The following is a 23,336-nucleotide window of genomic DNA, read 5'->3' on the forward strand; positions in this document are numbered from 1 at the left end:
GAAATTTTCAGTTAAAACTATTAGGAATATGTGAAATGAGTATGGGAAGATGCAGCGGTCCAAGCTGCTCATTCCCTTGGCATCCCTGTTGGGCCCGGGCTATCTACCTCTCAGTAGATGTTCTCCTCTGCACACTCATACAGTATAAAATCAAGTCTCAAGTATCTTTATTATTGTTAAATTGGATTATTTAAACTGTTAACCTAAGAAACTTAATTTGGCATTTGTGTTTTCATAAGAGCGTGGGTTTGGTTTACTTTATTTCATTTCATCCTCTACCCAGCTGTCCATGATTTTACTATCAATTTCTATACTTTTACGGTGACTTAGATAAATATTACTAAATTATGGAAATTTTATAAAAGCCAAGCAGGTAATGCCATTAACCTCAGCCAGTGAAAAGTAATCCTATTAATTTCCAGTCAAATTGCCACATGACAAATATGTAGTCAAACTCACAAAAAATAACCATTTCACTGCAGATCAGTACTGAGTATTTTTCTTCATCCATTGTTACAACAGCATGACACCACAGAGCTGTCAACAGCCAGTGGATAGTGGTACAAGTACATTCTGCTTTAAGATCCACCTTGAGGACACTAGTGGGTTTTGACATCAGCAACTACCTGCATAAATGCAGTCACACTTGCACTGCCTGGGTCTGGCCACAGGAACAGATTCTCCGAAGAAAAAAATGTTTTTCTACACTTCGCATCATTTCTGTTCTGAAAAATACAAGACCTAGATTGATCAAGCTATACCTGCTCTCCTTAAGACTCTATTAAAGCTATTGGCTTAAGAAATTGAATCAGTACAAAGAATTTCCACATGGAAATTTCTATTAATAACTTTGCATTTTTATTAAAGTGGGATAACTCTTAAAGCCTTGGAAATATTGATGAGCTGAAGAGCTGAAAGAGAAGATGGTTTGTTGGCAATTTCTGCTTTGTAGGAGTTTTCTAGGGGCTTGCTTCGTTCTCTGGATGAGTTCTGGCTGATTGATCCTGGATCATATATGACGGCTGGATTCAGCTGGCTCCTGTCAGGGCCTCTGAATGATAGAGTCCCCTACAAATTTGGCAAGTTTTGTTTCTTTAAGGATCCCTTAGGGCTTCTTAGTATAATTGGGAAGAATCAAAGCTGATATTCATAACGGTGCAATTGTCTCTCCAAGCTCCAAAATCCCTCGATGATAGTTCAATGCATCAAGTGACCTTCATCTCTGGATGAAAAATGTGAAATAATTAGCTTGAAGAGAGGTATGTCTGAAAAATGCTCCAAATGCTCCAAATCCTCAACCTGGGCCGCTACTGCCTCTTTTTACCAGGAGCCCACTCCTGGGTAGTTTACAATTTGTATCTGTGAAAAGCTCCCAGATCTAGGTATGGACCTCAGTGTGGGCTTCTTGCATCCTTCCTCCCCCCTCACAGTGCACTCTTCTTTTCTCCTTGCCCCAGGACATGTTCCCTCAGAAGTATCTGATATGGAGGGGCTGAGAAGCTGAGATTGCAGGTAGCTGTTCCTCCTCTCTCCAGCTTTTTTTTTTTTCACTCTCTTCCTCGCAATAAGCTGTTCAGCCCTGAATTTTATCAGGACTGTTTACATCTCCAGCATCTCTGAAGAAACACAGGAGGGGGGAAAATACCTGGCAAAATAAATATTCTGGAGAAGGGAACAAGAGAATTGCCAGCAACAAAATAAATGTACATAGGGAGGAGATGGAGGAAGAAGAATGAAAGCATGAGAGAGGATAAAAACAGACATAAAGAAAAAAAACAAATGGAAAAAAACAGACAAAAGAAGAAATGGAAGCACATGCTGGAGATGGGTATGAGCCACGCAGGAATTATTAGACTACTAGGGGACTTCAGCAGAGAAAAAAACATGGGAAATACTGACTCAGGACTCTCTCCTCCCCTAAATTGTTTATGACGTAGATTATCAATGCCCAGATTGTTTCTTACAATCTTTTCTAGCAAGAATATATCTTTCTTTTGCCTTCACTACACCTCTATGTTGTATGTCTTCTATTATTATTCTTCTGGTAAGTACTCTTAGTTGAAGACACTGTATGTTTTCATTATGAATGTGATTTTTGTTTCCCTCTGATTCCTATTTAATATGCCAAAGTGTAGCTACTACTAGTAGTGGAGAAATGTGGCTCTTGGTTAACTCTTAGCAGTAAAGCAGCAAAATCTGCTTGAGCGTTGTGCATGCAGAATGAACACACAAGGCCTCTGAAATCCCTCTCTAGGATGGGAGTTACAAGGAGTAGTTACAAGCATAGTTTCAATATATTTAAGTAGACAAGGATAGCACAGTGCTTTCAAGGTACAATATTATCTGTTTAAAGTATACCAACCAGCCTGTTAAATAAATCCTTTTAGTACACAGAGCTAAATGTACAGAACTCTGCAAAACCCCTTCTCTTTTCACAACCTATAAATCACGTGCAGTATCTCTGCATTATATAGCTTCCATCATGCCCACAATCACGTTATTGGAGCCTAGCCTCAGTGTAATCATTACCTAGCATCCATCTTATCTTTCACTGTGCTGGAAAAAACCCGCACACTTAAATTCAGAAATGATTTTATCCTTAGAGAAATGAGTAGCTCCAAGAAATGTCACTGTTCCCAGCCGTTCTTCTTGCATTAACCTACACAGTTCTTCCTTTTCTGGGGGGGATGTAAAATGCTTGTTTTCCTTACAGCAGATACGAGTCAAAAATAAATGTAAATGTGCTTTGTCTGTTCAGCTGGGAAAACCCTGAGATTGAGGGTAAGCTACACATACTCACCGAGGTCACCTTTTGTTTCCCTCCTCTCCGATCCATTTTGGAGATACTGATGGATCAGCACCGGGGTGATGGCTGCGCTTGACTGCCGAGGCAGAGAGCTCTCCCGGGCTGCCCAGCGGCGGCAAGACCTGCCGAGAGCGTCCCTGCAGGGCGCTTTCCCAAAAGTTTGTCCTCAGCCTGCAGGACTCTGGGCAGCTGGCTGTATGGGAATCCACACACCCGTCCAAGAGTGTCGTCTGACGTTGTCTGTCTTTCACTGAATTTATCTCCCTGTTGCCCCAAATTCCAAACAGCTGCTTTCACTCTCTGATTCTGCATGGTGGCCCTAAACTGAGTTTCCAGTTTTCTTTCCTCCTTTCCTCGAGAGGCCATGCCATCTTTCCAAAACCTCCATTTGTTTTTGGGGATATATTTCCTCTTGGGGTTACCTATATCTTGATATTTCTGTTGAAATATTTATGGCATTGTGGCAAATGAAAGGGGGAAGCATATGTTATAATCCATTACTATCTGGACTCTTGAGATTTATATTCTGTTGAACCTTTGCCAAAAATTACAAGGGATATAAACATGGCAGACTAAGGAAACTATGGACCACAAAAACTGAGAAATGTATTTGTTCATAATGTGCAAAGGCGACGGGGAGGAGACACAAACAGGTTCTTAAGGTGCTAAGCTGTCAACCGGAAAAAAAAAATCCCCATCATTTTACTGCCTTCTGATTTTCATAGACATTCAGATTCTTACCTTAGGGTTTATTTCAAGAATGATGTAAGCATTTTGGTTTACTTATTTTTCAACTTCAGTTAATTTAACCTTAATAAGCTTTCTGGCTATTGCAAGTTCCTAGTTTTATGCGTAGCATATGTGTACTTTACTCCTCACAGATTTATGAGTATTTTGAAACTCACATATTTAAACAAGAGAATAAAATCTGTCTGGCTAATGCCATAGAACTGTCAGTGGCTTAATTAAATCTTATGGCTCCTGATACAACTGTGGAAAAGCATAAGGGCCTGACTTCTTGTAGGAGCTCTCAGCAAACGACAGCTGACTCAGGGGAAATGCACAGCATCAGAAAGGGACAGCATAACACTGTCTCTCACTGGAGCTAGCACTGAGCTCATTTATTGCCTGCATTATGTACTGTTGGTTTTTCTTTTGCTACAGCTTTCATTGTCCCTGCCTGACTTCAGGCTTCCCATTGCTCCAAGCCCCAAGCAAACCTCCAGGCATACGTGCCTAATCTAAAGAGACAAAGTTGGGAAGAATTGCTATTACACCCGTGTTGGAAATACAAGGCAAGGGAAATGAAATCTGTTGTTTAAAGTATTATTTGGCTCTTAGTTTTACCTGAGGTGATATATGAAGTCTAGGGCAGAGAAGGGAGGTGAACCTTAACCTTCCATTCAAGTGCATTTAACCATAAAACTGTCATTTGTCATAGCATACATGATGAATGCACAAATACAACTGCTTTCCACATTGCTCCTCATGGAGGATTTTATAGCCATGACACTGTACAGGGGATCAACTGGCTTGATTTAGTTGCCTACATCTGCTGTACAGCCTCCTCAACACTGTGAGGAACCAGCCCTCAAGGCTGATATGCCTATTCTGAGACACCATAAAAATGCACATATTTGTGTTTGGAAAGCTTTGTGGTGGGAGGATGCTAGGGCCAGTGAGATAAAGATTTTTAAAATGCTTTCTGAAAGCTGCTTCTAGGAAGTCTTTTTTTGCAGTATCCAAAAGCTCTCTTAAGAGAAGTTAGTTACACAATCAACACTGGCTGAAATTAAATTGAAGCATATGCAATATTTAAAAAGCAAAACCCCAAAACAAAACAGTTGCCTAAAAAGGAGTTTGTGCCTCTAAGCTTTGTGTGCTTCAGATAGACTGGCTCCAACTTGTACCAAATGTCTCAAAATAGTTGGAGCCTCAAGGGATCAGTAGACTTTAGTGAGTAACTACACCATATTATTCCTGTTAACTTGCATCCTGCTTGCCTTTATCCCAATACTAATGTGACATTCCGAGCTTCCTGGAGTCAATTAATAAATTTCCACTAACTTCAGTGGGCTAACAGCCGAGTCCCTGATTCACAGCCTCACTTGTCTTACTTGTCCACTATTTAGATGGAGGGTGTTCTGCAGTGGGCTCCTTCCAGGTTCCTGCCTGTCCCGTGCAAGTGAGCCCATGCAGCATCCCTCCTCGCTGCTGAGTGTGCTTGTTCTGAAATGAGGAGGGAGCTGTGTCACCCATCCTGTGCCAGAGCCAGTTGGCCTCAGGGGCTAGAGCATGGCAGACATGGAAGTACCTGATAGCTGAAGAGCACTACTAGAAGAAGATGTAGATGAGTCAGATCTTGAGTTAGCTCTGTAAGGGTTTGCTTTATCGCAAAAATATAGACCGTTACCCAGAGTGTCACCAGCAATTGCTGTCCTTAAGACTGTGATATATGTGATATATGCAATGTTAATACTTTTGTAGCATTAAGAATAAGGATGGAAATCCACTTTGCTTTGTTTTGGTTTTGGGTTTGGTTTGTTTTTTTCTTTTTCAAGAGCATAGGGGAACCAGGAGCGCTGCGTTAAATTGTTAAAACTTTCCAAGAAGTCGTAATTAAAGGAGCAACCATCCAGTCTACTCTTTCCTTGAGGCTGGTACCGTGTGGGCATTTTGGACTTAATCGTGTTGGTCCGTTTAGTCCTAGTAACCTATTTCTTATATGTTCAACATCATTTTCTTTCAGACGCCATAATTTAATGCTTTACCACTTCATACTATGTGGTATTCAAAGTTTTTTGTGTTATCGTAACTTCAAAAAAGGCAAATTATTCAGTACGTCAAAGGAAATAGCTTCCATCCACTGCAACCTTGGGCTGAAAGCAAAGATTTGTAATCTGTCCTCAACTTTATTAAAAAAACATAAGGCATCAGCCTTCATGGAGCTCAAATACATTTCCTTACATGGTGATGTACCATGTCTGATATTGTATAATAAGCTTGATATGAATTTCTATACGGTTCACTCAGCATACTGGATATTATTTAATTCTCCAATGCTGTGTGACTGAACACACTGATCATGGAAGCAGAATAGCTGCTCAGCCTTGCACAACTTTGCACTGCTTTCCTTTGCTCTCTCTCTTGTTTTGTTAGGGGTTTTTGGTTTTGTATTTTTTTTTTTTTTGTTCCTTCCCATGTCTGAGGATTAAGCAAGGCCTTCCCATGACAAAGAAGAATTTAAATCTTAGGCCCTGTCCTTGATACCAGGATTGCACCGCCCTGCCTTGGCAATAGCTCAGCAAATGGCTCCTCCTATGCAGCAGCCACCCCTCTCTCTCACTGTGTACATACATGCTTACACATCTAGATAGAAATATAGATAGAAAAGTAGAAAACCTGATAGTTTTCATCCATCTGAGATTTCTGGTTTGGGCTGTCCCCGAGGGACTTCTGTGGTGGTAACATCAGGGCTCTTGTTTCACGGCTTAGTCTGTGGTCTCAGTGGCACCCATGACTTGGTGACATCCAAGTCTCATCTACTGGCTCTCAGGTGTACATGATTTGCTACATTTGATATCATTAAGTTTTTGATACGCAGTACATAGGGCTAGAAATCTGGGTACCTGTGCATTGAGATGTAGAACAGATATTCAAGAATTAGGAAAACCAAATTATTTTACGTAATTGGGATAGAAACTACTATCGAGGTTAACAAAGGAAATAGTGTTTTCTGTTCAAGCTCAAAGCTATCGGCTCTTCTGCAGAAAAATCTCCAACTATGTACATCTGTTTCTAAGACAATATCTGTGCCTGGCAGCATTGGTTTTAGCAGTTACAGCTGGCCTAGAGGAATGTGGGAAATGGACAAATTACAGGGTATCAATGCCTGTATCTCTTTCAGGTGCTGTGATTGGAAAGTTATTTTATATTACAGAAGATAAAATTTCTGCATTCTGTCACGTCTTCTGCAGATTAAAGGAAAGATAACCTGTCCAATCATCATTATATGCTCAAAAGCATAGCTGGAAAAAGCCATGCGTATCAGATCTGTAAGTCTCAAGGAAATTTTCTCAAGGAAACAAATGACCCACAGCAAAAATGGATAATACTTTACAAAATTGGTACCTGGGAGCCATGTGGCTAAACTAGCAGTAAAAATGACCCATTCTTTTCAACATGAAATTAGTTCTCTGCTGAAGTATAGAAAAGATATTTTTAGGCTGTTTTACCACCTGCTCCTCAACCCTGGGATCTGTGTATTCAGTTTTGATTTATGAGAAAAAGCAGGGGGAATCAGATGAATTTTAAATGGCGTATATCAAGATCATAGTGGTTTGGTCTTTTATTCCAGGCTATATATTTTTTTTAATCCTATTTTGGTACAATAGCAAAATTTTAACTGCTTGCAAAGCCAGAGAATTTTCAGTTACTTCTCTTCCAGTGTTTTATCACTGCTCTCTTCTGTCAAGCAACTCTTGCTAAAGAGTAAAAGTGAGTTGTTTGATATGTGGTGAGGCTAGCCAACAGATAATTTGACCACAGGTCAGATCAACTGTTACAATACCTTTTTTTGTTATTTATGTTAATAATTTGTATGTATGTATACATACATGTGTATGTGTATATTTAAAACTCTTGGATGATGTCAACCTAACTCTCCTGTCATCAGATACGCTGTACAGCAGCAGTGTAATTTTGCTATTGCTCTTCAATACATGAAACAGACTACACTGGACGCATTATAAGGCCATTCTAAAAGTAGAAATAATTATTTTAGAAAGTTAAAAAAAGGTAAGTTGGTTCACCCTCATGGAAAGCCAGGAACCTAGGTGTAAAATTTTCCCTGAAAACTTCTATCAAATGTCTGAATACATTATGGAATTGGGCTTCTCTTAGCCTAAACAGAGACACTATAATCAAAAAGACCACTTGTCTCTTAATAACCCTTACCCGTATTGCTATCTCATCTTTAATTTAAGCCTGCTAAAATTGTGCTTCTCTTTTACCATATGGAAAAAGCCATCTTGGTCCTACAAAACTAATACTGTGTTGACTATTCATTATATAATTCACTCCAGTTAGGTCAATGAATTGCACGCTTCAGTCACTGTGGACCAAGGGGATCAAAGTCTCTTTGTCAGTGTCTACGAGGAGATAAAAGTAGGAGGGCTCTGGAATCAAAGCATTGCAAGTGGGTTCCAATCTCTCCATAGAGGGAAAAAAAAAAATTGTAAAGGTATGTGTGTATTGTGCGTATACTTACCTCTTTACAGCTGAGAAATTACACGTACAGTTTTTAAAGAGAGTCTTTACTCTTTCTGGATCCAAGCATCTACTGCTGCTGGTTAAGGATAAAAATGGAGTTGAAGACCGCAATATAAATTAATAGAAAACTCTGTTTCTATGGATGTAATTACATTAGCTGACATCAAGTTATACAACTGGTATTTTTAGACAATCTGGGAAATTTTGATATAGGTAATATCAGAAATCAACCAGTGGTAAACACTACCGGTCTCTGGAGATAAAATTAGGTGCAGCTTTTCAGAAAACTTTGGGGAAAAAATGACTGCTGAAAATTCTGTTGAACTATTTTCTTTTTTCTGTAACCTTGCCTGTTTATTACTACACCTTTCTTATTCCATGCACTTGATTAAAAGTTTATCTTTCCAATTTTCAACTCAAACTGTATGTCAGAGGTAAATACCATTCTTTCGGACTTGTGAATACAGATGGCTAATGAATCTGAGGATTAGAGTCTTTATATAGACTTAGTTTTAAATGTTGTATCAGTGCTTGTTTTTCCAAAACCTGATTTTTCTCTCACAGTAATGCTGTTTTTCACGTTTCTCATTAAAAACATCCTGATGGTTGAAAATTACTTTCCCCGTTGAGAGGTCAGAAAACTGAGACAGCAAGAATGAAGAGCTCCTGCCCTGAAGATGCCTCTCTAGGTAATAAAATTATACCAGTTCTCTGGAGTATTTTGTGACAAATATCTGCTTTTGAACCTTCTTATTGAAAGTTCTTGAGTAAGTCCAAACTCAATCTTATTTGAAACTGTTAAAAAATTTCTATTTTAAAGAGACATTGTTTTGACTTTTCATTTTTCCATAGCAAGAGCATGTCAACTGCATGACAGAAATGCCAATCCAGGGTGGAGAAATATATACAATTTATAGAAATGTGTTTTCTGGGCAACATTGACTTTTAGTGTTACTTTTTTTTTTTTTGTTGTTTTGTGAGAACTGTGATATAGGCAAAGTGTTTAAGAGCCTTCCTTTTCTAGTAAGTAATTATATCATAGACATTTATCTTTAAAAAGATAAAAGCCTTAAACATTGAATTCTAAAAATCTGTCTTTGAATGAGTTTAAAATTCGACCTATCTTTGATTCTTTAAATAAATGAGATTAGTCTTCTCTCTTTTTACTTTTTTAATATATGTGAGACCTAAATATATATGCTATTCTTTCAGGCTCTCTAAAATAAATGTATATTTTTTTTGGCCTGTATCTTAAAGCAAAATTATTATGGAGACTGACCTTTGCACTGTTCCTCATATACATCTGAGTCTGAAAATATTGTTATTTAATTACTGTAGAGAGAAATGTTTTACTTGAAAAATGGTTAAATACTGGAATGTTAAATTATGTTCAAAATGAATAAATTCTATTTAGTGTGTTTGTTTAGACAGTTATGCTTCTGGATGGATTCTTAGCATGGGCAAGGGGTTTACCAAGATGTGAGTTATTGCCCAAGTGTGGATTGTGATCTTGTAGTTCTGGATTTGCTCCAAATGCTAATGTGCTTGATCAGATGAATGAGCTATTACTTATAGGGCAGAGCTAAGTGTAGAGGTGTTTCAAGATTAATGAAATATAGTCATCTATTTCATGGGTGTATAATTCCTGAATATCATCTGAGAGGAAAAAAAAATAGTTTATACAATAAACCAGATCAATTTGTATTGTCACAATTATAGCAAAGGACTCTCTTACAGTCTTTTCACAGCAGTTGGGTTTAGTCCTGGCACAGCCCTGGTTGTTGGTTTGCAAAAGTCCTGTCCTTGTAGAACATGTCAAGATTTTTTTGTGGACAGTCCTGGTCCCACACACCCATGTGGTCCTTCTGGGTTTCTGCATTTCCTGAGGATCCAGTGTGCACTTTTTCCCATGTGCCAGTACTGGCTACAGAAACAGAGCAGTACGTGCAGCCGATGCCCTCGGTTTGACTCAGAGCTGCTCATTCACGCAAACAGCCTGTTCCACCTTCCTCAGATTCACACAGGAGTCAGCTAAGTAAGACCAAAGTCCCATAGAGCCACTTCAGGACCTGAATCAAATCTAATTTACTCTTTTATTGATCTATATTAGATATAGTTATCTTTAAAAGTCAGGTCCCTATTTTGGATAGAAACTCCTTATCCTTCATAGTTTTTCTATCTTTGCTTCTGTTTCTTTATCACCATTTATCTTTATCAGTTTCTATGGCATTATGTCCAGAACAGTGCACATCAAAGGAACACATCCAGTCCGTGATGAGGGAGTGAATATGTTCACAGAAGGATGCATAAATATAGGAATTTACAAAAGAGTTTGTTCACCCTCAGCATTTTTCACTTTTAATGTAATATTTTTGAAGACATTCTTTTAAATCTGTATTTTAGCTTTTAGAGACACAGTGTCTTCTCTAATAAGGTGAATGTAACTTTTTTTTTTTTTACATGATACAATGTACAAGAGCCATACTACAGATATATTTGTCAGTGCACTGGTTTTTTTGTTTGTTTTGGTTGGTTTGGTTTTGGCTTTTTGATTTATTTGTTTGTTTGGTTGTTTTTTTTTTAATGCAAACTATAGTGGATATTAAAATATCCACCAGAATGAGAAGAATGATACTACACACAGAAGGTGTTATAATTCTACAAGCAGGATGTTTGTTTGCTCTGTCCTGTTGCCATTAACATTATCGTGTGCACTAAGTGATAATGAATGAGAACTGGAATTTCTAATTGTGATGAGACTTTCATAAAATAATAAATAGTGAGTATTAAAGGAAAAAAACAGCCGAGAGACAATGTTATACTGCACCTGAAGTTGCCTAAAGGAACAGGTTACTATTACAACTAGGCACATTATTTAGTTCTTATCATCTATCCAGCCACTTATTTTCTTTTTCTCAAAGGAAAGGAAACTACCTCCTTCGTATTATGAAGAAAAGACTTCTAAAGGACCATGAATGTATAAATTCAAATGACAGAAAAGGCTCAGTGTTTTACATAGCATGGATAACTATTCAGAGATACGTTTTCTTGAATAAAAGAAATAATATGATCGGATGAATTCATTTGAGGATGGTCTTCACTGATCCCTCTTAAGTGTTTTCATTAGGGCCTAAATTCAGATTCATGCTATGTAACAACACAGGGAATAAATTATATCCTCTTGAATCTTTGTGGAGAATACCTGGGTTAGGTTTCATTGCAGGTAGAGTATGCAGGGTGGCACAGATGTACTTTCAACATCTAGGGGTAAAGGGAAGGGAATTTGGAGGAATACAGCAGTCATGGCGATACTTAACTACCAACTCAGTATACCGGAGACTTTACATTTATTACTCATAAAATACATAGGAAACTACCAAGCTGCTGTAGGAAATCAGGACCAGGAGGGAAAAAGCAAGGGATTTGCACCCTTTTGCTTTTGTGCATCTCTGTACTACTCCTGTCCTAATGCTGTTTATGTGATTTAAAAGCATTGTATCATGTAAAAAAAGAAGCTAAATGTAGCTTCTGTGCTGCTCTGTACTGAAGACTGGGCCTCAGCCAGCTCTGGCTGATGATCAGGGTCGAGTAAAGCCCTGAAAAGAGCTGACAAGCTAGGAGGATAATCTGCAGTTCTTGAATGAAAATTGAATCTTCTAAGTGTCCGGTACTGGAGTCCTGCTAAAGACCTGTTAGGACATCTTGCTTTTGCATCTCTTTTCTGTCTTTTTTCCTCAGGACTCTTTTTTTTTTTTTTTTTTTTTTTTTTTTTTTTTTAATGGAGTGACATTTTCCTCAGTCTTTTTGGATCTTGCATTAGTTGTGAGCACAGTGTGCAGCAGAACTTGAAGTATGATTGCATTCCCTATTTTATCCAGACCATCCATTGAACAAACCTGCACCAAACTTGATATCAGGATAAAGAAACACAGTTTAGAAGACACTTATGCATGATAATTTTAAATAGAAACCCAGAACAGTCAAATGGAATTGAAATTGAATTTTAGATTATCCAGAAATTAGATGCCTGATTCTTTACTATTAATAGAGCTATCAGACTTTCAAACATTCAGATTAAGCACCAGTGCTAATTGATAGCTGCATGCTGAAAGACTAAGGATTTATTCCAGCTCATCAAGTAGAGACATCAAGCAGTCTTTGACAGAAACAGGGAAAGTTTGATTTTTAAGGGCAGGATTGTGAAGGAAGGTGGTGTATGTCTAGCATAGAGTCCCATGTAGGGCTGGCAGTAAGCTGGGACAAAGGTTCAAGCAAGAAGCTCAGGGGCAGATCAGGCTGGATTCTCGGGGGTTAAGACTAATGCAGAAGCAGGAGATGGGGTTATGGTATAGCCAGCAAATAGCTAACTACCAGGGCAAGCAAACAGACTTAAAGCAGTAACAATACTTTACTACAGTTCATGGTGTCGGATCTCGAGCTGGTGTCCAGGAGCGTAGTAACAAACCCGCCGGCACAGCAGAGCTGTGCTGCTTACAGCTGTGCTTGCTCGTTACACTTGGAACTTCTAATCAACAGCCAAGGGTCCCAAAAGACAAATAACATCACTGTAATGTACGTCAGCAAGCATATTCCCTTAATAACCCTCTTCGCTGCAGCTGAGAGGATAGGAGAATGGATTTCAAGAGCATTTATTGGCCACATTCACGCTTAGTTCTCCTGGGGTAGGTATATGTTTAGAGAAATTCAGCAGATTATAGTTATACACTGAAAGGGCTTTTTGATACAAAGCAGTCATGGTAGTATGCACTAAATATTAATTTTTTTCAGGCAGTTTAAGCTGAAAGTCAAATATTTAAGATACAAGAACCTTTTGGTTTGTTTTTAATTGTGCAACCCAATTAGCTGTTTCCACTAGCATAATACATTGGTTAACAAAACTACATATGAAGAAATGTACAGAAATCAGAATGAATTACCTCTTGTGTTTACTGAGGTGATACCTGCCATAAATGCTGCAGTATTATAAAGGTATTCATTGTCATTTGGGGCAAATTAAGTCTCAAGAGCAGAAGCTCAAAGCTCATCTTGTGTTGGTACCTGCCTACTGGAGGGTATTGAGAAAATGAAAGGGAAAGAAAAATTCCTTTTATTCATGAAGGGTACAAGAAATTGAATGAGTTAATGGCTGAGTCTGTTGTCCTTGAAGTCACTGGGACTTTTGCTGTTGATCCAAGTGAGCTGGAGTCAGGTCCTGCATGACTTACACAAGGTACCGAATGGGCCCACTACTGCCCCAAAGCAATTATTGCACCAGTACTTCCCCTTTGCTGCCAGGGTAAAGGGACAGTTCATTTATAAAGGAATTGCTCTAATTCAAAGCTTGCTGTCAACCATCTCTGGAAACCCTTCTTCCCTTAGTTTGCTGCCATGTACTGCAAATCTAATGATTTACAACATTAAAAATTACAGTCTCCGTGTATCATGTCGCTGAGGGTATTATATTAGTCTAATCACCGATACACATTTTACTGAAAGCTGACAAAAATATCGGGTTATTGAGGTTCTATTTTAGCTTTGGCTATGGATGATTTAATGTAGAAAGAAATCAGGTTAGGGAAAGCTCTGAATATGTATTTTCTAGGGGGAACAAAAAGTTTTTTCTCGCCTCCTCTCACTGCCTCTCAGTCATCGAGAGAGAAAGAAATGATGAAAATGACACATGAGCTGGTGCAAAGCCTAAAAATAAGACAGCTTTTATTTTATATTTGGAAGGGGAGATTAGTTTGTTCTGTGGCTATTTTTCTTTTAATTTTTTTTAATCTTTAAATAAGGTGGCATTTAAAGTAGACATTGCCAAAAAAAGCAAACAAATAAGTCTACTGCATATTATTGCTGGGGAGGTGGATAATGGGAAAAGAAAACTGGGGAAGAAAGAGGAAAGTGGGGACACTTAGAGGAAAATGCATTTGTGTGGGTTGGGTTTAGCAGTTTGAGACAAGCAAGTAGTTAGTGAACAATCTTCACATTTACACCCAGAAATTAAGAATAGCTTCTCTCTTAAACAGACTTACCTGTGAGCTACTCTTGAAGCTAATATTAGGTAGGCAAGACTGAGGATGCTGCTGGCAGGAGGCTAAATGTGGAAGTGTTAATTGTGACCAGACCAAATGCGTAACCTTCCAGTTCAACAAAAGTAAAGGTCCCGAGGTTAAAAAAAGAGGAGAACAGAACGGTAAAGGAATATTTTTTTTTTTTTCTGAACTATCTTTAGAAAATTAGTCCTGCTCCTTACAAAGCGTTTTGACGTTGGTCTCGGACACAAATTGCAGAAGTAAAAAAATAAAAGCGACCAAGTTCATGTTTTGAAGTTCACTAGGATTAGCCACACAAGAGCAAATTCCAGGAAGAGAAGGTAATCAAAATGCAGGCAAGCAATTAGCTCTGCACGTTAAATATGAAAATACACAGTGCTGGGTTGCATATTAAGCTAGTGCAGTTATCCTGCGCTTCCGGAGCCGCTCGGTGAGAGCACTGTGCAAAGGAGCTCGGAGGACTCGCCTCCCGAGGGGCAAATTGCTTTCCTTCAGCGATAATCATCGAGACAGTGCTGTACAGCTCCTTTATGCTGGCTCCAAATTAGCAAGCAGGCTGGGGCCAGCGGGCAGCAGCGAGTCCTGCCCGGGTTGGGGAAATGTGGCAGGCATGGGGCCGGGCGGTGGGAGCAGTGTGGCGTGAGCAGGCGCCCTGGGGTGCTGCCGGGTGGGTGCGGGATGCCTGAGCAGCGGAGCACACGGAGGGCTGCAGGGCAGCTGCCCACACAGTGCCTGGCTCTGCTCGGAGCCTCTCGCTTTCCGAATCATTAAATTCACTTTGGAAAAGGAAAGAGCGGCAGCCTGGGGAATTTTTTTTTTACTGTTATTATTGTAGTGGGATTTTACTACCGTAGAAGCAGCCTATTCTAATTTTGGAAACCAATACTACTGGAACAAACTACATTTTATCTGTTGTTATTATTATCATTGGCTTTTTTCTTTCTCTCTTTAAGATTGAGGACCGGGATTTTCAAATGCTTTTGCGGCTGCATGGGGCACTCCCTGTTCTCTGTTGTTCCTCATGGGCAGTGATGGCACAACTGGGAGAACATCTGGACATCCAGGCATCTTGTTATTCATCATTGCCAGTTCTAAGGTAGAGCTACCTTACTTGTAAAGTTTTAGCATAGAGGTGATACCCTCTGCCCATCTCCTGTCCCTGATAGTCTGTCTGCGCACACTCAGTAACAGCCAAATGTTGATAAACACCGTGTTAAAGGCCTAGACACATTTGCTCACCCAGGATCTTAAATGCTTCTGTTGATTAGGACCCAAGAAAAAAGGACAAAAGAAAAAAACAAAAAGGTTTGTTGTCCATCTTGTTTATAAAATGCTTGAATATCTAGTGGATCCAAAGGCAAACTGTGAATGCTGGGCTTGTTGGCCAAGTAATTGCTTTCTAAAATCTATTGCCCAGCTTCACATGGAGGATAATTCTTCCAATGCTTCCATGGGAGATTTAGCCTCACCCCCCTCAAGAAAGATCACTGGCTTTTAGTGAGAAATATGAGCACAATGCAAGTCTGAGATCATTTGATGGTTTTTATGTGACACGGTACACATGAAATTAAATAAATGCCACTGTCTTCCTGTCCTTTCTGTCCAAGTCTCTAATTTCTCTGCGTGTACCTCTAATCCTTCCATTTATCATTTATGAAAGTCACTCGAAGATGAAGTACTCACTCATTCAAAGCTTTTTTCTTCCCTTTTTTTTTTTTTTTTTTTTTTTTTTTTTTACGAGCTTGATATTGTGGGAGGGAAAGAAAATAATATGAAAAGGGTGGGAAGAATGATCACCTCTAAGGAAAGCAGTTTACTATTTCAGGAGCAAGGCAAAAATCATTTTGGATGCGCATCAAACATGCAACACAGGCAAAATATTTCATTTTTATCTTTCTTCCCCTCTAAAATAGCACGTTTGGCAAAGCTGTCCCTTTAAATCCACTCCTAACTTTCTCACTTCACCAAGTTTGAATTTGCTGTATTTCTCAGCCCCATGTGGTGGTGTGGGTGTCAGAAACACACAGGTGATGTCATTTTTCATTCCCTAACCCAGCGTTTAATTGACACCATCATTCCACACACCTCCTCCCACCTTTCTTCCACCTCTTCAGTTTAAACCTTGTTCTCCCTGCCCTTTTGGGTCAACACACTTCAAAAATGTGTTACCTCCAGCATTTAAAGTCTTCTCTAAGAATGGGAAGCTTTGTGACACCTTTTCATTTTTACATCCTGGTTGATATGGAGATGAAAAACATGTACAATATGGTTTTACTTTAGTAATCGTTTCCAGTGCTAATCTCTTTGGCATACAAAAGGAAGAGATAACACAGTATCAGTGGCGGAGAGCAGACTGACCATGAGTATACACTGAATTATGACGATCTTTTTGCCTTCCTTTTATTAATTTTTTTTTAATAAACAAAACACATGCCTTATAAATTATCGCTTCTTCATAAAATTTGGTGTTGGAATATCAATTTTTTATGTAGCTATATTAAATAAATCATGGCAATAAACCCTTGGGTAAGGTATTACCTTTCATCCACTCAGCAAAGGCTCCAGGGGAAATAGTAAAATTTTTGCCTTTTCCCCCACCAGTGGGATATTTCATTACTAGAGGAAATCCAAGTTTAGAAAAGAGGTGGTTGGGAGACATACAAAAGAAAAAGGCAAAAACTTATTTGCATTGACAGAGAAAAGGTCTCAGTAGCCTGGCTCCTCTCTTCTTCAAAGGATCTTCCTGCTCCTAGTACCCTAGGGGATATTCTGAAAAAGGAAAACAACAGCCTGAAGACCAGCACGGATACATGGACTGCACCATGGATAAGTGTCCTTGGGACTGTATTGAGAACCAAAAGTTAACCTGTGAAGCAAAGCTCTTCCTCTGCATTGTCTTCACCCAAGTGAATGGGGACATGTGCTATATTCAGCTGTCATTTCTTGTCCCCAGCTACATCTGACTCATAAATGAAGACACAGATAAAACCACCTACTCATTTCAATGTAGCTGTGATGGTTGTGCTGGCTGGGAGGTAACAGGTAACATCTACACCACTGGAGTAACTCAGGACCATAAGCCAGTCCTTTCAAATCGCCAGGCCTTCGGGATTCTGAGATTGTTAGCCTGTAGTCTTTTAGCTTAGTTAGTATCTCTCTAATTATGGTTATATTAAAGATAGTTGCCTATGATTACCTACTGACTCAATTAATGAGATAAAGTAAAAATGTGAGTGATAGCATATTGGGCAATTCAAAGGTTGAAAGGCTATATCGAAACACATCTGGTCATAATTAAGATTAACTGTACAATTTCATCTAGCCAAACATAATTACTTGCAACTAAATATATCTCAGCATAGCTGATTGACACATATACCATATAGCCATCACAAGCAAGGGACAAGATGTAGAGGGCTTGCAAGAAAAATAAAGAGAATGCTTCCAGGAATAGGAGAGAAGGAAAAAAAAAAAAAAAAGGAGGGGGAAAAAAAGAAAAAGATGTTGCTGTTAATTAACTCCATACAGAGCTTAAGATGCATTTCTTTAAAAAAAAAGGTATTACCCATCCTAGAGCAAGGTTTTCTCTTACTTGCTTCCAGAGTGTCTCTTCTATCAGGTTAAATGCAGGTATAACGCATCATTACAGTGGCTATGGTTTTGTCCTTTATTGTGATCAGCTAATGCTAGGAATAGAAAGAGTTACTGAAAAGAGGAAGAAAAATGGTGGTTTTAGTGTGTGCACAACAAGAATCAGAAGAAGTGACTGATGGTATACACAGGAGTTGGCAATTTGTCAGTGTTAAACCAATGTTGAAGCTGATTAGTTTTTGTCTAGAAGTGGTACCTACGTGTCCTGCTGCACAACAAGTGTTCTCCAAAAGAAAAAAAATCTCTTTGAAAGGTGATGTGAATAATGTTTTTAACCACTACTACCTTCGTTCTCTTATCTCTCCATCTATTCAACTATTACTTGAGTAAGTGTTGCGGTTGTGCAGCTACGTGTTTGTGGGTGTCAGGGACAAAGAAACTTGAAGCCTCACTTTGTAATTCATCAGGAGTGGGAAAGAAGAAATTCTTAATTGGAAATTGCTTTTCACTAAATTTTTCCTTGCCAGGAAAGGCTGACTTGCCATAGATGCCATACTTCACCATGAGCTTTGCAATGATGCCAGTTTCACTGAAAAGTCAATCTCTTTACTACTATATAGAAGCCCAGCTGAGCTGCCATCCATAGCAGCACTCAACTAACACAATTCAAATAATATGTGATTCATCGATTATTGCCAAATGAACTTTTGCTTCTAACTTTGAAAAAACTTAGAGATGAAACTCACTGTAAGGGCAGCTGAGCAGATTCAGTTGGAATGATGAGAAAAAGGAATACTTACAACTCTAAGATGTACGGAGAAACAGCTGGGCCTACTCTGCTTTTTTCTTTCTTAAATATTTTTTAGACTCCTGCAATTGTGTTTACAGCACATCTCAACATAAGGTGCCATATGGTATTAGACTAGTGGGTGCTAATATGAGACAACTGTGTCTCTGGGTACTCCTTTTCCAGTCATCCCAGGAGCACTCCAAGTTGAGGCTTTAGCCTGCAGACAACTGAAGTTTGCTGTAGACTTTTCCTGGTATCAACCCAGGTGCTTGGGTAGCCATCTGGCACACGAATAAATTAATGAACATTAAGACTATTCCAAGCCTGTGCCTTTCAGGAAGATGTATCACCAGGATGCTTTGTGATACTGTTAATTACTACAGAGGACGTGGAGGCTTTGGATCTCAGATTGTCACTGCCCGTGATGGTGTAGGTCTAACTGCACTCAGTTGCTCATCCACATTTAAGCCCCACAGCCAGTATGTAGCGATGAGCCCGGGTTTCCATCTGGAGCTGCCCGCTGGGAAGCCACCTGAGCATGGGGAGAGGCTGGGGCACTCTGTCCTCATCCCTCCCCGCAGCACAGGAACAGCTGGGCTGCGGCTGCCAGCACCAGCCTTCGCTTTTGTTTCATTTCCCTGTCTTATGCCTCTCGCTTATCAGCTATGCCCCACGCCTTAGTTGGGGACTGTGCTAAAAGCACAGCCTCTTTTATTTTTTCTATTCCTTGGAGCCTGCCGGGTGTGTTGCCCAGGTGTCGTACACGTGTGCATCTGAGATAGTCCACACACAAGTCTGAGAAAGACAGTCTCTGTGACCTCTGCTGTTGTCATGACTTGAAAGCATCATTCAATACTGTTGATCCAGCTGGAAGCTTTACTGGGTATATTACATACACACACACTCTGTTTCATCATTTTCATGGAAATAAAAGTCTAAAATGGAGATAACTCAATATCCAATGGAACGGATATTGATTGCTTTCCTCACCTTTGGAATGAATACCTTCTCCTCAGTAACCAGCTATAGAGCGGAAGCCATTGTTCATCTCAAACAAGCAAGGCTCAGTAAATCTTAATCTTACTAAAAGATAATTCTGAGAGGAGTCCAGAGGTGGTACAGTTCAGTAACTCTTCAACCGAACACGACAGTGCCTTACTGTTAGGTCTACTGCTTGGGCTATATTTCTAATGTAAAAATTGTTTAACTGTGGGACTAAATTCTCATTTTAATAGCAAAATTGTTTTCATAGTCTTCCATTTGTTCTACTTATTGAGGGAATTCCACATTTCTTTCATTGACCATTTTGACTTCAACTTATTGCAGCACCTACCTTATGTCACTCTTGTCAAGGCTGACATTGAGTGTAGGAGCTTCCAGCAGAGTATCTCCATGAGGCTGGACCAGAGGTCCCTATGATCTGGTTATGGTTGCACACCACAAAGTACAGAAGCAGCATATAGGTACTTGCTCCTAATAGTGTCCCTTCCTCTCACCATTTTCAGGTCAGAGGACTGCCTGAATCAGTTTGTGCTTGCAGAAGCCCTCAAAAGATCTCCCATCTGCTAGTCCTGCCTCATCTCTGACCCCTGAAAACTTCTTGAGACTTCTGAGAGCATACACAAACCGTTTAAGAACATAACTTGTTATTAAATGCAAACCAAAGCAAGAAAGCAGAGGCCAACGGAACATATATTTGAAATTTTAAGTTAGGTGGCTCTCATTAAACTCCAGATGTAACACGGAGAAATTTGTCTCCTTGTGCTTACCTAACCTCCTGTGGGGTACACTTCTGTCTCAGCTGGGGTGAGAAGATGACTGCTGTCAGATGTAGCTGCACATCCATGGCTTCTGTCAGTGACAGCTACCAGAGCCCCTGCAGCCCAGGGAGCCTCCGTGCCCGCGTGCGAGAGAGGAGGCGGCCGTGTCTGCAGGGCTGCGGTTGCTCCAGCCTTCTCGAGGGCACCGGCGTCTCTCTCCAGCGCTGGCAGTGTGTGACCCTGCAAAGTAGTGGTGCAGCACATCAACAGGTCAGCTACGCAGACACTGATATCACAAGCCCGCTTCCATGTATTAGCTCAGCCCCGACGACCCAGGCTCCCAGCCTCATTCACGTATCTGAGCTGCTGAAGACCTAGGCCTGTCTCAGGAATTTGAGGATCTGCAATCTGACTGCAACCAGGTGCTTAAAGCTGAAGAAATCTGTCAGTAAATTCCAGACTTGGGTCCCTATTCTAAGTTCATGCTAGAATTATTTCCTATGAATATTTTACAACCCTTTTAAAATGTATTCATTTTGCACAAATACTTTTTGTATTTGCTTCCCATGAATATTTATGCAGCTGGCTTTTGCTGTGCAAAATCTGCATGGGAAGGTATTTTAAATTGCTCTCTGGTCTATTCACACTGGCACTGCCTTCACACACTCCCCATCAGGGAGCAGAAATGGCACAAGGTGCCTTTTGGGATCAGCTGCTGCTCACTGTTGAGCTCAGATCCTCCTCATGTAGCAGCAGTTTCTTTTCAAATGCACGTTAAGTCTTGTCTTAATGCCTCCACATCCGCAGACAGATAACATATGAGTCTACCTTTCTGGCCAGTGCATCAGCTGATACAACAGCAGAAAAATGGCATTCAAAACAAGTGCAATTGAACAAATATCTCATTGTTTGTGGTTGGGTGTGTTAGGAGCTGCCTAAAAGAGGCTCTTATTTGAAGCTTTGTTTTGCACCTGCTTTAAGATATTTGCAATGTGAGACCACTTAAATTATATATCAGACTGACACAGGGATAAATCTGTGTCCAGGAAGACACAGTAATTGTTTTCCTGCTGCTACTCGGTTCTTGTTATTCTGGCAATGTACTTCCTAGTGGGCAATTATGGAATGACCTGCATGTAGAAGAAATTAATTTTTATCCAAGATAATTATCAATCGGTACACCCATAGAGCTTGATGACATATCTCTTCTTCTGTATACATCTTCTTATTTTCATGCATCTATACATATGATTTTTATATTTTATAAACACCTAAGAATAACCAATAACATGCTCTATTTGTGTTTATATGATTATTTTAAAGATACATATTTCAGACATATAGTTCAACATCTGTAGTCTATAAAAATGTATTTACTCATATAATTTAAAATTATATAGAGATTACATAATTATATCTAACATACCTAGGGATTTTCTTCTTATCCACTTGAGCTTCCTTTATTTTATTTCCTCATAAGTGTTACCTGTGACTCTATGTGGCCAAAGAAAATTTGTGGTTAATATATTAAGTCTGTGTTTGACTGTATTTTTTTTATACGTATATACATACACATAACATTATATGCATAGATAATACATTTTCTATATTATACATTAAGCATATGTACATAATACAATGCACTGTAATGTAATACAGTATAATGTAATGTAAGATATAATACTTTAGAATATGTAATGTCATATAACAACGTATAAAAATATAACATATAGAACACAACTTATAGAACCTAGAATATGTAACTTTAGACATGTAATACATAACAGGTAATATGTAACATGCAATATAATGTATTATGTACAATGTATAATGTATGATATATAACATATAGTCTTTATAAGCTTTAACAATTGCTGCCACCTACCATAACTAAATCATGTTTTATTTTTTAAAATCTCATTAAAGAATAACTCTCTGAGCACAAGTATGCCATTAATTACTTTGTCTAACAGGAGCTTGTTCTGCCTGATTTATCTCATCCATGGTAAACAGGTACTGTCATTTCATATTCTCTCCCTATGAAAGTTTCTCTATGACACCAATCATTTAATCTCCATTCTCTGAAGACCTGTTTCTGCCATTCATTTTTTTGAGATGCAGCCAGCAGAACACGCTATTCAAGATGAAGGAGTACCGATTGTTAAAATGGCATTCTGTTACTTTTTCTATTAATCTGTTTCTTTTTTAGCTGTGTTAATGTTCTGGTTGCTATCCAACTGCTGTTGTACATTGAGCAAAGGTGTTTATGACTACAGATCCCCTTCCCCAGTGATCAGTTAATTCAGACTCCAACCAGGAGCAACTGCTTAAGTGTTTCCTGACTGGTGTTGCTTAGTACTGAATATCAGCTTTTTCAAGTGTCCATTTTAGTCTGCCTAAGTGGTGACTGATTTGAAATAAGGATTATTATTTTGAAGCTGCGTATGTCACGATTTTTTGTGGGGTCTTTCTAACTTGATCAAGTAACAGTAGCATGAACAAAAAAAAGACTCCCGTCTCCCTCACTGTGGGTTCCCCATCAGGGTTTACATTTTGGAAATGCTCTTCCGCACTACAGCACCAGCTTGTTCCTCCACTACAAAGAGATGCTGAGACCACTACGGCCTCTGATGCAGGAGGAATGGGCTCCGTGTGTTGCTGGCCTCGAGGCACTCACAGGTTTCTCTCCACAGCTCCCAGGCAGTGGCCAAGAGAGACCACAGCACTTGAATTTCATGTTAATGAAACGCAGGCAGCCAAGGAAGCAACGGCAACAGCTCCAAAGCTGTATTTGCTAACCAGAATAGCAAAATAAAACAAATACTTCGTAGTGAAGTTACTACTGCAATAACTTTGTCACATACCATATTGCTACAAGAAATGGACTTCAGGGTTTCCCCCCCACTGCACTGGATACCGGAAAACACCTCACTGTTCAGCAGTGCCAGGGACAGGCTTTACCCACCCAATTTCTGCTCATAAACTGATGGACTGACATAGTGTTTTCATAACTGAAAGCTGCTCATATGGTTAGGTTGTCCACACTTTAGTCTCACAACATCTCA

General features: G+C 39.4%; 1 long non-coding RNA gene across 1 annotated transcript; it reads right to left on the minus strand.

The window, feature by feature from the left end:
• Positions 1–202: 202 nt before the first annotated feature.
• On the minus strand, positions 203–21,765 carry LOC116961881. The gene is made up of 3 exons (XR_004407190.2): positions 21,698–21,765; positions 20,281–20,511; positions 203–1,222 (listed from the first exon to the last, which is right to left on the minus strand). It is a non-coding gene; the product is annotated as an uncharacterized LOC116961881 (long non-coding RNA).
• Positions 21,766–23,336: the final 1,571 nt, after the last annotated feature.

Source organism: Tyto alba, unplaced genomic scaffold, assembly GCF_018691265.1.
Source record: "Tyto alba isolate M040663 unplaced genomic scaffold, T.alba_DEE_v4.0 Super-Scaffold_1, whole genome shotgun sequence".
Classification (NCBI taxonomy): domain Eukaryota; kingdom Metazoa; phylum Chordata; class Aves; order Strigiformes; family Tytonidae; genus Tyto; species Tyto alba.